Genomic DNA, 15,661 nt, shown 5'->3' with positions numbered 1-15,661 from the left:
CGACACTGGAGCACATGAGCCGGCGAAGCTTAAGGAGGGAGACTTAAATAGACCCAGATATTTTCATCGCAAACGGTTCCTAAAAGACAACGGTGTGTGATGTTGTAGATATTTTTTATTAGTTGTGAAACACGAATTTGGAGTAAAGTGGCAACGGATGGTGTTTTAAATGTACGAGAAATTTTGTCGTACTAATACAACTGTCATGTCAAATTTTTGAAAATTTCAAGGGTCATTTGACCTTTTAAGACATTTAAGTGATTTTCTAGCCATTTAATGACCGTAATTGAAATTTGAACTACATGTACATGCAACAGATAACCATAACGGTTTGAAGACTCATATTTTGTTTACTTGTATGCGATTTAATTCCATGTGCAGTAAATTGGAAGCAATTTTCAAACATATTGGTCTAACGGCTATGACACAATTAAGCATGGAGTGACCTGGCATTTTAATTCCAAAAAATTAAAAAAATCAGAAACACATGAAACCTTGGTTGATGTAATGTCATGCCACCAAGATGACGGGGTAAGAATTTTGGCATGTTTGATGAAAGTTTGGACACACACCCCTCACAAACTGGAGCAACTCACTAGAAGGCTCGTGGTTCCAAGAGGGAACAATGCATGTTTGATGATGAACGGGAGATAGCTTCCTCTTACGACCTTCAATTTTTTTCTATGTTTAACATGCACTACTACAACTGTAATGTGAAATTTTGGAAAATTCTACAGGTCGTTTGACCTTTTAAAGACATTTGAGTGATTTTCTAGCCATTTAATGACCGTAGTTCAAATTTGAACTACATCTACATGCAACGGCTAACCATAACGGTTTGAAAAATCATATTCGTGTACTTGCGTGCGAGTTAATTCCATGTGCAGTACATTAGAAGGAATTTTCAAACATATCTGTCTCACGACATGGACACATGCATATGTATGGATGGAGTGACATGGCATTTTAATTCCAAAAAAAATAAAAAATATCAGAAACACAGGAAACCTTGGTTGATGTAATGTCATGCCACCAAGATGATGTGGTAAAAAAATTGGCATGTTTGACGAAAGTTTGGACACACACACCCCTCACAAACCGGAGCAACTCACTAGAAGGCTCGTGGTTCCGAGAGGGAACAATGCATGTTTGATGAGGAACAGGAGATAGCTTCCTCTTACGGCCTTCAATTTTTTCCTACGTTTAACGTGCACTACTACAACTGTAATGTGAAATTTTGGAAAATTCTAGGGGTCATTTAACCTTTTAAAAACATTTGAGTCATTTTCTAGCCATTTAATGACCGTAATTCAAACTGAACTACATCTACATACAACAGCTAACCATAACGGTTTGAAAAATCATATTTGTGTACTTGCATGCGAGTAATTCCATGTGCAGTAAATTAGAAGGAATTTTAAAACATATTTGTCTCACGACATCGACACATGCATATGTATGCATGGACTGACATGGCATTTTAATTCCAAAAAAATCAGAAACACATGAAACCTTGGTTGATGTAATGTCATGCCACCAAGATGATATGGTAAAAAATTTGGCATGTTTGACGAAAGTTTGGACACACACCCCTCACAAACTGGAGCAACTCACTAGAAGGCTTGTGGTTCTGAGAGGGAACAATGCATGTTTGATGATGAACGGGAGATATCTTCTTCTTACAGCGTACAATTTTTTTCTACGTCTAACGAGCACTACTACAATCGTAATGTGAATTTTTGGAAAATTCTAGGGGTCATTTGACCTTTTAAAGACATTTAACTGATTTTTTAGCCATTTAATGACCGTAACTCAAATTTGAACTACATCTACATGCAATGCCTGACCAAAACGGTTTGAAAAATCATATTTGTGTACTTGTTTGCGAGTTAATTCCATGTGCAGTAAATTAGAAGGAATTTTCAAACATATTTGTCTCACGACATGGACACATACATATGATGCATGGAGTGACATGGCATTTTAATTCCAAAAAATTAAAAAAAACAGAAACATATGAAACCTAGCTTGATGTAATGTCATGCTACCAAGATGACGTGGTAAAAAAAATTGGCCTGTTTGACGAAAGTTTGGACACACACCCTTCACAAACCGGAGCAACTCACTAGAAGACCCGTGGTTCCGAGAGGAAATAATGTATGTTTGATGACGAACGGGAGATAGCTTCCTCTTACGTCCTTCATTTTTTTTCTACGTCCAACATGCACTACTACAACTATAATGTGAAATTTTGGAAATTTCTAGGGGCCAGTTGACCTTTTAAAGATATTTAAGTGATTTTCTATCCATTTAATGACCGTAATTCAAATTTGAAGTACATCTACATGCAAGGCCTAACCAGAACGGTTTGAAAAATCATATTTGTGTACTTGTGTGCGAGTTAATTCCATGTGTCGTAAATTAGAAGGAATTTTCAAACATATTGGTCTCATGACATGGGCACATGCATGGAGTGCCATGGCATTTTAATTCCAAAATATTAAAAAATGATCAAAAAACCTGAAACCTTGCTTGATGTAATGTCATGCCACCAAGATGATGTGGTACAAAAAATTGGCCTGTTTGACGAAAGTTTGGACACAAACCGGAGCAACTCATTAGAAGGTTCGTGGTTCCGAGAGGGAACAATGCATGTTTGATGACGAACGGGAGATAGCTTCCTCTTACGGCCTTCAATTTTTTTCTACATTGAACATGCACTAATACAAATGTCATGTGAAAATTTGGAAAATTTCAGGGATCATTTGACCTTTTAAAGATATTTATGTGATTTTCTAGCCATTTAATGACTGTAATTCAAATTTGAACTACATCTACATGCAACACCTAACCATAATGGTTTGAAAAAACATATTTTTGTGTACTTGTGTGCGAGTTAAAAACTCATCAGACGATGTAAATATCTGGTGTTCAAAAAACAAAATGTAAAGATGTGGCAAGACAACCGGCCCCCACATGATTGACACTCTATCTCGCGGCTCAAGGTTTGGTAGGTTAGTGGCGGGGATCATTAATTAGAGACGGTTCAGCATTGGAAACCGTCAGCTATTATGTTCACACATGGATTTTGGCTATTATGTTCACACACGGATTTTGCTGTGGGAATTGTGTGTAATTCAAACTACAATACTCGTAAATTCCGGCGACCGACATGTGTACTGTCCTCGTCGATCTAGATTCCGGCCGCCAATAAATACTACCTTGTTCATGTCTTCCCGCCTACATTCTCATCTACATCCTCCCCTCGCTCGCCCTCTCCCTCTCTCTCAAATCTCTGCCATGGCGCCGCCCGTCTGCCCACGCGCCGACGAGGAGCGCCGCCCCCTGAGGACGCTCACTCAAATAGCAGCGCCGAGGACCCCTACGCGCCGCCGGACGAGGTTGCGCCGGACCCCCCCCCTCCCCCAACTTTGGATTGGTTTTGGGGCCAGTACAATCTTTTTCTGTGGAAATCGCTACCGCCGGCTGAGAAAGCCAGCCAAGTGGCGTTCAAGAAAGAGATGGCGGAGGAGGAAGCCAGGTACCAGGCGGACTGTGAAGCCCATTATGCCACCTGAAAAAAAGGAGCCACCGGAGCTTTGGGGGCAGGAGCGTCGTCGTGCCGAGGAGGTGTACGAAGACGGGTACTTTGCGAGGAAGGTCATAGGCGCTAGGCACCTCGTCGCTGCGTGGAGGTGGGCCGATAAGCTCCAGCGTGCCACCGATGAGCAGCACCGGCGGGCGCCCAACGAAATGGCAAGATCGTTCATGCGCGTCTGCCAGTAAGAGGCAGATCGGTACGTCAAGCGCTGCGAGCCGGAGGAGGCGGAGTACTGCCTCCGCACTAGGAAGACGACGCGCACCAGGGGGCTGCTAGCGAGGGGCTTCCGGAATACTGGCCCCAGGAGGGATTATTAGTTTTAGTATTGTTCGTTTTCAATTTTATGCATTGTACATAGTAGTTAATCATCATCACGTATATGTGATGATATTATATATATATTATGTGATGAACTAATGAACAATTAATATATATATATATATATATATATTATGAATTCCATTTTCTATATGTTTTTGTATACTAATTTGAATCTAGTTGTTATCATTCACATATACAGAATGGAAAGCGTATATACACACATTGAAACAGAACATATAAGAATGGAAAATAGAGTACACACATTGAAACAGAGGAATAAACAGAGCAATACTATGATTGCTGTGAATACATAGCTATCCATGTCAAAACGACTCAACAAAATAAAACGCGTCCATGAGACCGTGACCAGCAGCCCTTGCCTACGGTAGCTCTTGGCTCTGCCTGAACTCGTGCAGGCGTTCGTCCAAGCGGTTGACACGCTCATGGTACATCTGGAGCGTGATCTCGAGCTCCAAGTTGGCTATTTCATCGGGGATCACCAGCTCGAGGATGCGACAGCCATGTTCCTCTACTGTGCCCAGGTGGACACCTGGGCCAAGGAGGCAGTCGAGCCTACGGACCAGCGCGTTGGCATCCAGCGGGCCACGGACAAGGCGAACGGCGCCACCCATACGAACAACACGGCGGGCGTCCGGTGCAAGTACGATGTGGCCGGCCTGGTGCAAGTACGGCGCTGAGGGCCTCTGCCCAGTCCTGGCGAGGAATGGGGGGACTGACGGGATGTGTACCCAGCTGCGATGTCATGTCGACAGCAGGCAAGCGTTGATGGATCCTCTGTTGTTGTGCGGTGCGCCGCGCCTCTCGCTCTGTGCTGCTCCAACGGTCTCGCCGTGCGGCGAGCCGTAGCCTATCGGCACGAACGTGCCTAGCTTGCTCTGCGACGCACCATCGAGCATGTTGTGCAGCGAGCTGCAGCCTGTCGGCGCTGACACGCCTATCTTGATCAATGGCGCTCAAGCGCCATGCGCCAAAGGTCTGCTCAACCCTGGCGATGACACACATCACGGCGTCGTCCATCGCGTTGTCGGGGAGTGCCTCGGCCTCGACGAGCCATGGTGCCTGCTTGTTTTCCTTGTGGACGAGGTTGATGGCAAAGGCGGTGCTTTGGTGGGTTGTCATGCTTGGAAAAGGTGGATGTGCTACAGGCTGCGCTTGCCGCCTCTGTGTGTCGCACGCCGCCTAGGTTTATGCGCAATATCGCCGGGTGACGGGAAACAGGTGAGGAAATGGCGGGAAACGGTGGTGTGTTCATAAAATGCCATCAGTTAATGGAAACTTAGCATAGCAGGAACATCGAGCTAGCACAAGAAGTAGATGATGATCAGATGAACACGGACCACACTAGGGAACCTGTCGGTGATGAATTCATCAATCGCAATCGGTTGAATACTAGCAAGCGTTTGCCCACAACACACGGCTTATTCCATCACAAACAGGTTGGATGGATCAAATGTATGCCACGTATCGCACATTGTCAAAAAGTAATGCGATAGACCTTCTTTAACATGTGTTAAAAATAAAAAAATAAAAAACAAGGACCTCGAGGTTAAATTAACTCATGGGATGGGTCATATCAGTCATTTAATTTGATAGATATGACCCATCCTATCAGTTAATTTAACATCAACACAACTTCCCATCCAATCACCCATCTGATGGTTGCTCCATCCTGAGCACACTTAACTTGAGAGTTCTCTTACATGAGCTACTGGTGGAATAGCTGGTCCTTGCTGATATAGAATGCCTCTTCACATCCTTATGGCGTATCCGGATGACCGCCCGTCCCCCAATGGCCAATAGATGTGGTGTAGATAGAGCATATCACATACGTCTTATTAGAAGCAATCGTCTGTGTTATTGTCGGTCTTCGCACACATTCCTGATTACAAACCTCTTTGCCGCGTATCACACACATCTTGATATATTGAACCGTTTATGTTCTCTTGTCTCAACGCAAACAGTTCATCCGAGTGAACTGCATGTCGTATATCGCACACACCTTGATATGGCTGACCATTTCTTTTGTGTTGCCTAATCACAAATAGTTCATCTGGGTGAACCGTATGCTGTACATCGCACACACCATCATCTGGCTGCCCATTTCTTTTGTTCCTCCTCATCGCAAATAGTTAATTGAACTGAACCGTGTGCCCTGCATCGCACACGCAACTAAAATCTGAACCGTGTTTGATGCATCCTCCATCACAAACATTTTGCACCTTTTTTGACGGTTTTTTACACCACCATTTGCGATTATTGCATCGCACACAATTTCATTGAAGGGCCTCTGATCGTAGTGTCATGTTAGCAGCATCCTGCAGTAGTGACTCCTGGATTACTATGGTACCTCCCTGCTAAACTTATAGCAAGGCACACATCAGGTCTAGTACATAGCATAGAATACATGATAGAACCTATGGCTGAGGCATAGGGAATGACTTTCATTTTCTCTCTATCTTCTGCAGTGGCCGGACATTGAGTCTGACTCAACTTCACACCTTGTAACACAGGAAAGAACCCTTTCTTTGACTGATCCATTTTGAACTTCTTCAAAACTTTATCAAGGTATGTGCTTTGTGAAAGTCCTATTAAGCGTCTTGATCTATCTCTATATATCTTGATGCCTAATATATAAGCAGCTTCACCGAGGTCTTTCATTAAAAAAAACTTTTATTCAAGTATCCTTTTATGCTATCCAGAAATTCTATATCATTTCCAATCAACAATATGCCATCCACATATAATATTAGAAATGCTAAAGAGCTCCCACTCAGTTTCTTGTAAATATAGGCTTCTCCGAAAGTCTATATAAAACCATATGCTTTGATCACCTCATCAAAGCGTATATTCCAACTCCAAGATGCTTGCACCAGTCCATAGATGGATCGCTGGACCTTGCACACTTTGTTAGCACCTTTAGGATCGACAAAACCTTCTAGTTGCATCATATACAACTCTTCTTTAAGAAATCCATTAAGGAATGAAGTTTTGACGTCCATTTGCCAGATTTCATAATCATAAAATGCGGCGATTGCTAACATGATTTGGACAGACTTAAGCATCGCTACGGGTGAGAAAGTCTCATCGTAGTCAACTCCTTGAACTTGTTGAAAACCTTTAGCAATAAGTCGAGCTTTGTAGACAGTAACATTACCATCAGTGTCAGTCTTCTTGTTCTTCTTTTTTGACTGGGAACTGTGGGGCAACACCCCCACAGCATATCAAAAACTTTATTAAAACAAGGGAGTAACAGGTACAATACAAGGATTACAAGGGGTAATCAGACCAAAACTAATCTAAAAGAGAAGAAAGATTATAGAAAAAAGCCTCAAGGGGGCAGAAAAGAAATCCATCTGAAAAGATCATCCTTGTAGGCAGATTTTACCCTGTATTGCATAAGATTGATATCATGCTTGAAAGCACATCTCCATTTACTGAAACTAGCCCTCCCACTTCTGAAAACTCTTGCATTTTTGATGATCCAAATGTTCCAGCAGGCAATAACACCACTTCAGTGAAAAAGGGTTTATTGAAATTTCTCCTTGCCTGAAAAGCCAGCTCATGCATTGAGTCACCAGAAGAAATCAATCTGCAAATAGTTCCAAATCCTGACACTGAAGTTACAATTGAAGAATAGATGATCTATAGTTTCCCTGGCCTGCAGAGGGTAAAGCAGACAATTGACCCCAGCCTCCATGTGACAATGCCTACGTTCCACCTGTCCATAATGAGCATCCAAGCAAATACTTTGATTTTCATAGTACAGGATGATTTCCAATTCTAGGTGATCAAGGAATTAAAGCTTTCATTAGCAAAAATATGAGTATAGAACATCTTGGGCTTATACTGTTTGGAAGAGGCTTGCCAAAATCAAACATCCTTGGCTTCAGGCGTTCTGTTGTGGCCATCCATCAAAGACTGTAGCTGGGTCAAGTCATCAAAAGCTTGAGCAGACAGAGGAAGATGGAAGTGTTGGTGGATGTCCTGAGTGTCAAAAATCTCTTCAACAGAAATCCATGGATCCTTAGCACAGGAGAAAAGCCTAGGAAATCTTGTCTGGAGGGTAGAGACCTCATGATCAAGTTTCCAGTAGTCAGACCAGAAGAGTGTAGTGTCTCCTTGCATTTATTTGAGCCCATGAACAATCTCTGAAATTTTGCATTGCCTTGCAAATATCTCTCCACCAAAAAGAGCCACAATCAGAAGTTCCCTGTGGTACCCTGCCATGCTAGTATGTGTCCCATATTAAGGATACCCAAGGAAGGTCCTTCCTATTTAGGAAATTGCTTGCATGCTTGAGGAGCAGAGCTACATTTTGCACCCCCCAGATTAAGAATACCAAGTCCTTCTTTGTTTTTAGGTCTACAAATAAGCTCCCAGGGAGCAAGTGAAGGGGCTGGTTCATCTCTGTGCTTCCTCCAAAGGCATTGTCTTTGAATTCTCTCAAGTTTCTTTAAAATTCCAGTAGGAACTGCCAAGCTGCATAGAAAGAAAATAGGCATAGAGGATAGAGCAGAATTTAGGAATTGCAGCCTTTCTCCTTGGTTCAAAAAAGAGGAGCTAGCAGTCATTTCTCTCTCCATGCAGTTAACTAGAGGCATAAAGTCCACCATTTTTGGTATTGTTGTTCCCACAGGCAAGCCAAGATAAGTGAATGGCATTTTCCCCACTAGACAGCCAAAGGCAGTGGCCAATTCATTCATCTGAGCTGTACCAACATTTCTAGGGATGATGAAAGATTTGTGGTAGTTCACCTCTAGACTAGTGGACTGAGAGAAGACATTAAGCATGTCCTTCAAAGCAATGAGTTGGTCCTTCATAGCAGGTAGGATGATCAGGGTATCATCAGCATACTGCCTCACTGGATAGTCCTGATCATGACAAGGGTTGGGTAGATGCAGAATACCTCTTCGAAACATGTCATTGATAACAGTCTGCAAAAGATCTGAAGCTAAAATAAATAAAAGTGGGGAGACAGGGTCTCCTTGTCTAACTCCCTTCTTGCATATGAATTTTCTCCCAGGAACTCCATTAATAAGAACAGAAGAGGTGCTAGTGGACAGCAGCTATTTCATCCAAAGAATCCATCTCTCATTGAAACCTTTGTGCCTCAAAATCTATATTATGGCTTCATGCTCCAGAGAATCAAAAGCCTTCTCAAAATCCAGTTTAAGAATTACAATTGGCCTTTTTGACTGGTGACACTGGTGAAAATATTCAAAAGTCCATCCTAAACAGTCTTGGACTGTTCTGCTCTTTATAAAACCATATTGATTCTTGTTTATACACTACATGATCACATCCTGGAATCTGTTGGCAGCCATTTTGGAGAGAAAATTTCAGACCCATTCCAGTAAGTGATATAGGCCTAAAGTCTCCAACTTCTTCAGGTGTTTGCTTCTTGGGCACAAGAGTGATGTAAGAGCCATTGATATTTTCCAACACAACAGAACCCTCATAGAAATCCTAAGCCAGTTCATAAAAGTCCTGGGAGATTATGTGCCAGCACTTTTTGAAGAAGAGGCCATTAAAACCATCAGGACCAGGGGCTTTGTCCACAGGCATATGTTTCACCACATTATCCATTTCTTCCTTCTCAAATGGCTTGGTGAGCTTATCTAGCCCATCCACAGGAGTGATGAGAGCTGAGAGATCAAAACCCATCACAATGCCCCTAGAAGTGCCCATTCTGTTCTTAAAGAAATTCCAAATAAGTCCCTCCATTTGAGGATTCTCGGTTACCACTGTACCATCAGATGGTTTCAAACTTGCAATGGAATTCCTTCTATGCCTCTCACTTGCCATGGCATGGAAAAACTTTGTATTTTCTCCACCCACTTTAATGTATCTAATAGTACACCTTTTCTTCCAATACGGGAATTGGATATGTAGTAATTTTTCCAGATGAGCTTTAACAATTCTCCTGAAATTAAGTTCCTGTCTAAACAGTGTTCTGCACTCCTCAAGTTCCTAGAAAAGCAAAATAACATGATGGCATTTAAGAACCAAGGTATTTAATCTGGAAATATTCAACTGCCACCTCTTTAGACTCATTCTCAAATTTTTGAATTTATCTGCAATCCTAGCAGTTATATAACCCTTCCGAGAGGGTTTTCGCCAAGAAGATTCCGCACATTCCATGAAGCCTTGTAGCTCAAGCCAGTAGTTTTCAAAGCTAAAAAGATTGGACTTTGGGATGGAGGTTTTGATTGTAACTACACATGGAACATGGTCAGATGTAGTTCTGGCTAGAGGAAGCACTTCAGTCATAGGATAATCAGATATCCAGTCAATAGAAGTAAAGAACCAGTCCAATTGTTCCAGCAGTGGTGCATCTTGCATATTTGACCATGTGAAAGATCTACCTTTTAAGGGCAGTTCCAAAAGACCCAAATGGCCTATAATCTCATTAAATATGAACATATCATTCAGATCACCACCAGGCAGATTTCTATTTTCCAGTGACCTCATAAAGTTAAAGTCACCTAACAGTAGCCAATTTTCCCCAGCAGGAATCTTCATATTATAGAGCCAAGAGACAAAATTATCTCTAGCCTCACCCTGGCAAGGCCCATAAACAACAACCAAAGTCCATTTATCATTATTCTACCTGGAAACAAACTCAACAACCACAGCAAATTGTTGCACTTCAATTAAAGTCCCCACAAATACAGAAGAATTCCAAACCACTAGTATACCCCCAGATGCACCCATAGAAGGGGAGCAAGCAAAACAATCAAATCTCTTAGGACAGAAACCTTTAATTGTTTTAGAGTCAAAAGAGGTGCATTTAGTTTCCTGCAAGCAAGCTATAGCATAGTGACTCTCCTCAATTTTCTGCTTAACAACTCTCTGCCTAGCCTCTGAATTTAAGCCTCTAACATTCCAACAGAGAACATTCTAGTTTCTACAAGAGTTACTCATTAAAAAAAGATCATAAAAAGTTCCAGACACCACATGACAAACAATGCCATATGTTCCAAAGAGAACTTAAAAGTCTGACCCAGCATTATTACATAAAAGTTTCGCTGACAGCACATCCAAAAGCAAACAAAGTAAAAGGCACATTTAAAGGCTTGCCAAACCCAGCATGACATGAGCACACTAAACATTTGAAGTTGTGTTGCCAACATTGAGTGGATCCACCATAAGTGCATCCAAAGAGAGGAGATTTGCTGCCATATGTCAGTCTTCTTCTTGAAGATCCATTTATTCTCTATGGATTGCCGATCATCCGGCAAGTCAACCAAAGTCCACACTTTGTTCTCATACATGGATCCTATCTCAGATTTCATGGCCTCAAGCCATTTATCAGAATACGGGATCATCATAGCTTCTTCATAGTTTGTAGGTTCGTCATGGTCTAGTAATGACTTCCAGAACAGGATTACCATACCACTCTCGTGCGGATCATGCTCTGGTTGACCTACGAGGTTCTGTAGTAACTTGGTCCAAAGTTTCATGGTCATTATCATTATCTTCCTCTCTAGTTGGTGTAGGCATCACGGGAACATTTTTCTATGATGAGCTACCTTCCAATTTGAGAGAAGGTACATTTACCTCATGAAGTTCTACTTTCCTCCCACTCACTTCTTTCGCGAGAAACTCCTTCTCTAGAAAGTTTTGTTGGGATACGTAGCATGCAATTTAAAAAAAAATTCTACGCTCACGCAAGATCTATCTAGGAGATGCATAGCAATGAGAAGGGGAGAATGTGTCCACGTACCCTCGTAGACCGAAAGCGGAAGCGTTTGACAACGCGGTTGATGTAGTCGAACTTCTTCTTGTTCCGACCGATCAAGCACCGAATGTACGACACCGCCGAGTTCTGCACACGTTTAGCTCGATGACATCCCTCGAACTCTTGATCCAGCAAAGTGTCGAGGGAGAGTTTTGTCAACACAACAGTGTGGTGACGGTGATGGTGAAGTGATCCGCACAGGGCTTCGCCTAAGCATTGTGACAATACGACCGAAGGAGTAAACTGTGGAGGGGCGCCGCACACGGCTAACAGTTGTTTTTGTGTGTTCTAGGGGCCCCCACCCCACATATATATAGGTTGGAGGGGGGAGAGGCATCCAGGGGTCGGCCAAATAGGCCGAATCCTACTTGGGCTCCCACCCCAATTCGCCCCCCCTTCCATGTTTTCCGGAGGGAGAAGGAAAGAGGAGGGGGAGAGAAGGAAATGGAAGGCCAAATCCCTTACCTTCCTTTCTCTCTTCCCTTTTTCCTTCCTCTTCCTATTCGGCCTAAATGGGGGCATAGCAGCCCATGCTGGCTGCTGCGTTTCCCATCTTGGCCCAAATCTTTGTCGCCTTCCCGTGACCCGATATGTATCCGGTACCCCCAGAACACTTTCGGTGTCTGAATATCATCATCCTATATATGAATCTTTACTTGTCGACTATTTCAAGACTCCTCGTCATGTCTGTGATATCATCCAGGACTCCGAACAACATTCGGTCACCAAATCACATAACTCATATAATACAAAATCGTCGTCGAATGTTAAGCGTGCGGACCCTATGGGTTGGAGAACTATGTAGACATGACCGAGACACCTCTCCGGTCAATAACGAACAGCGGAACCTGGATGCTCATATTGGTTCCCACATATTCTACGAAGATTTTTATCGGTCGTACCGTAATGACAACGTATGTTATTCCCTCTGTCATCGATATGTTACTTGCCCGAGATTCGATCGCCAGTATCTTCATACTGATAACCCACAAGTATAGGGGATCATAACAGTTTTCGATAATTAAGAGTGTCGAACCCAACAAGGAGCTAAAGGTAGAACAAATATTCCCTTAAGTTCTATCGAGCACCGATTCAACTCTACGCATGCTTGACGTTCGCTTTACCTAGAACAAGTATGAAACTAGAAGTGCTTTGTAGGTGTTTTTGGATAGGTTTGCAAGATAATAAAGAGCACGTAAATAAAAAGTAGGGGCTGTTTAGATAAAGACACAACTAAGTTAGTCTTAGTAAAGAGTTTTTTGTTACGAGAAAGTTATTTGTCCCTAGGAAATCGATAACTAGACTGGTAATCATTATTGCAATTTTATTTGAGGAAGAGGCATAAGATAACATACTTTCTCTTCTTGGATCATATGCACTTATGATTGGAACTCTAGCAAGCATCCGCAACTACTAAAGATCATTAAGGTAAAACCCAACCATAGCATTAAAGTATCAAGTCCTCTTTATCCCATACACAAACAACCTACTTACTCGGGTCTGTGCTTCTATCACTCACGCCACCCACCATAAGAAAATCATGAACATATTGCAAACCCTACGGCGGGAATCCCTCACGCTTGGGCGACACGGAGATCACCATAGGACAGCACCAATAATAAAACATGCAACTCAGACCAATCACGATCATCAATTAACCCATAGTACAAAATGGATCTACTCAAACATCATAGGATAGCCATACATCATTGGGAAATAATATATAGCATTGAGAACCATGTTTAAGTAGAGATTACAGCGGGTAAAAGAGGGGTTACACCGCTGCATAGAGGGGGAAGAGTTGGTGATGATGGCAGTGAAGTTGTTGGTGAAGATTGCTGTAACACCCACGATGCGGCTATATCTCCCACATGTCGGGGCACGACTTAGAGGCATAGCCACATGGTAGGCTTGTCGCAAGAGGGGTAATCTTCACACGTCCCATGTACTGAATAAGAAAGGGATAAAGAGTTGGATTGCAATCGCCACTTCACACAATACATAAATATAGCATTACATCATCCAGATACAATCAGGGTCCGACTACGGAACCAAAATAAAGACAACCCCAAATGCATAGGTCCCCGATCGTCCCGACTGGGCTCCACTACTGATCAACTGGAAAACGAAACAACACAACGAACACAATCTTCATCGAGCTCCTCTTTGAGCTCGGTTGCGTCACCTACACGGTAATCATCGGCACCTGCAACTGTTTGAAGTAATCTGTGAGTCATGAGGACTCAGCAATCTCACACCCGCGAGATCAAGACTATTTAAGCTTATGGGTAAGAAAAGGTAGTGAGGTGGAGCTGCAGCAAGCACTGAGCATATATGGTGGCTAAACATATGCAAATAAGAGCGAGAAGAGAAGCAAAGCACGGTCGTGAACTAGAAGTGATCAAGAAGTGATCCTGAAACTACTTACGTTCAAGCATAACACAAGAACCGTGTTCACTTCCCGGACACCGCCGGAAAGAGACCATCATGGCTACACATGCGGTTGATGCATATCAATTAAGTTAAGTGTCAAGTACTCTACAACCGGACATTAACAAATTCCCATCTGCCCATAACCGCGGGCATAGCTTTCGAAAGTTCAAAACCCTGCAAGGGTGTCCCAACTTAGCCCATCACAAGCTCTCACGGTCAACGAAGGATATTCCTTCTCCCAGGACGACCCGATCAGACTCGGAATCCCGATTACAAGAAATCTCAACAATGGTAAAACAAGACCAGCAAAGCCGCCCGGATGTGACGACAAATCCCGATAGGAGCTGCACATATCTCATTCTCAGGGCACACCGGATGAGCCAGACGTCGGGTTGGCATAGACCCTGGTTGCCTAGGGGGCGCCGGACATCGCTCAGGTTGGACCAACACTTAGAGAAGCACTGGCCCGGGGGGTTAAAATAAAGATGACCCTCGGGCTCCAAAAACCCGAGGGAAAAAGGCTAGGTGAGGCAAATGTAAAACCAAGGTTGGGCCTTGCTGGAGGAGTTTTATTCAAGGTGAACTGTCAAGGGGTTCCCATTATAACCCAACCGCGTAAGGAACGCAAAATCAAGGAACATAACACCGGTATGACGGAAACTAGGGCGGCAAGAGTGGAACAAAACACCTGGCATAAGGCCGAGCCTTCCACCCTTTACCAAGTATATAGATGCATTAATTAAAATAAGAGATATTGTGATATCCCAACATATCCATGTTCCAAACAAGGAACACACTTCAAACTCCACCTGCAACTAGCAACGCTATAAGAGGGGCTGAGCAAAGCGGTAACATAGCCAATCAACGGTTTGCTAGGAAAGGTGGGTTAGAGGCTTGACATGGCAATATGGAAGGCATGATATAGCAAGTGGTTGGTAGCGCGGCATAGAAATAGAGCGATCAACAAGCTAGCAAAGATAGAAGTGATTTTGAGGTTATGGTCATCTTGCCCAAGATCCCGCAAGGAAGAAGAACGAGTCCAAGAAGAAGACAAACGGACGTAGTCGAACGGATCCTCACAAACGGACGTAGTCGAACGGATCCTCACTAACCTGAAGAAGCAACACCGGAAATAAGCAAACAACATAGTAAACAACCATCACATAATCATGGCATGATGCACAATCAAGTATGATGCATGTCCGGTTTAATGAGGCATGGCATGGCAAAGTGCACAAGCAAAACTACAAGTTAAGTGGAGCTCAATATGCAACGAGTTGCATATTAACGAGACACCACAACAATTATTTAGTTCTCTCCTGTTTATGTACTCAACAAAATTAAATGTTGGTTAGCATGGCAAGAGATGAAGCATATGAAAACTATCAATCTAGGCAAGTTTAAATGAGGCCGAAACGACAAACAACAAGTCTGGAAACTCCTCATGTGCATATTTTGGATTGGTACTGTTCTGCCCTAAAGCATATTTTATAGTTGTTAAACATGCAAGAAAAGTGCACCATGTTAAACTAGGCATTTTTTTA

Source organism: Triticum aestivum, chromosome 4A (assembly GCF_018294505.1).
Source record: "Triticum aestivum cultivar Chinese Spring chromosome 4A, IWGSC CS RefSeq v2.1, whole genome shotgun sequence".
Lineage (NCBI taxonomy): Eukaryota > Viridiplantae > Streptophyta > Magnoliopsida > Poales > Poaceae > Triticum > Triticum aestivum.
Note: the sequence above shows the minus strand (reverse complement) of the source record.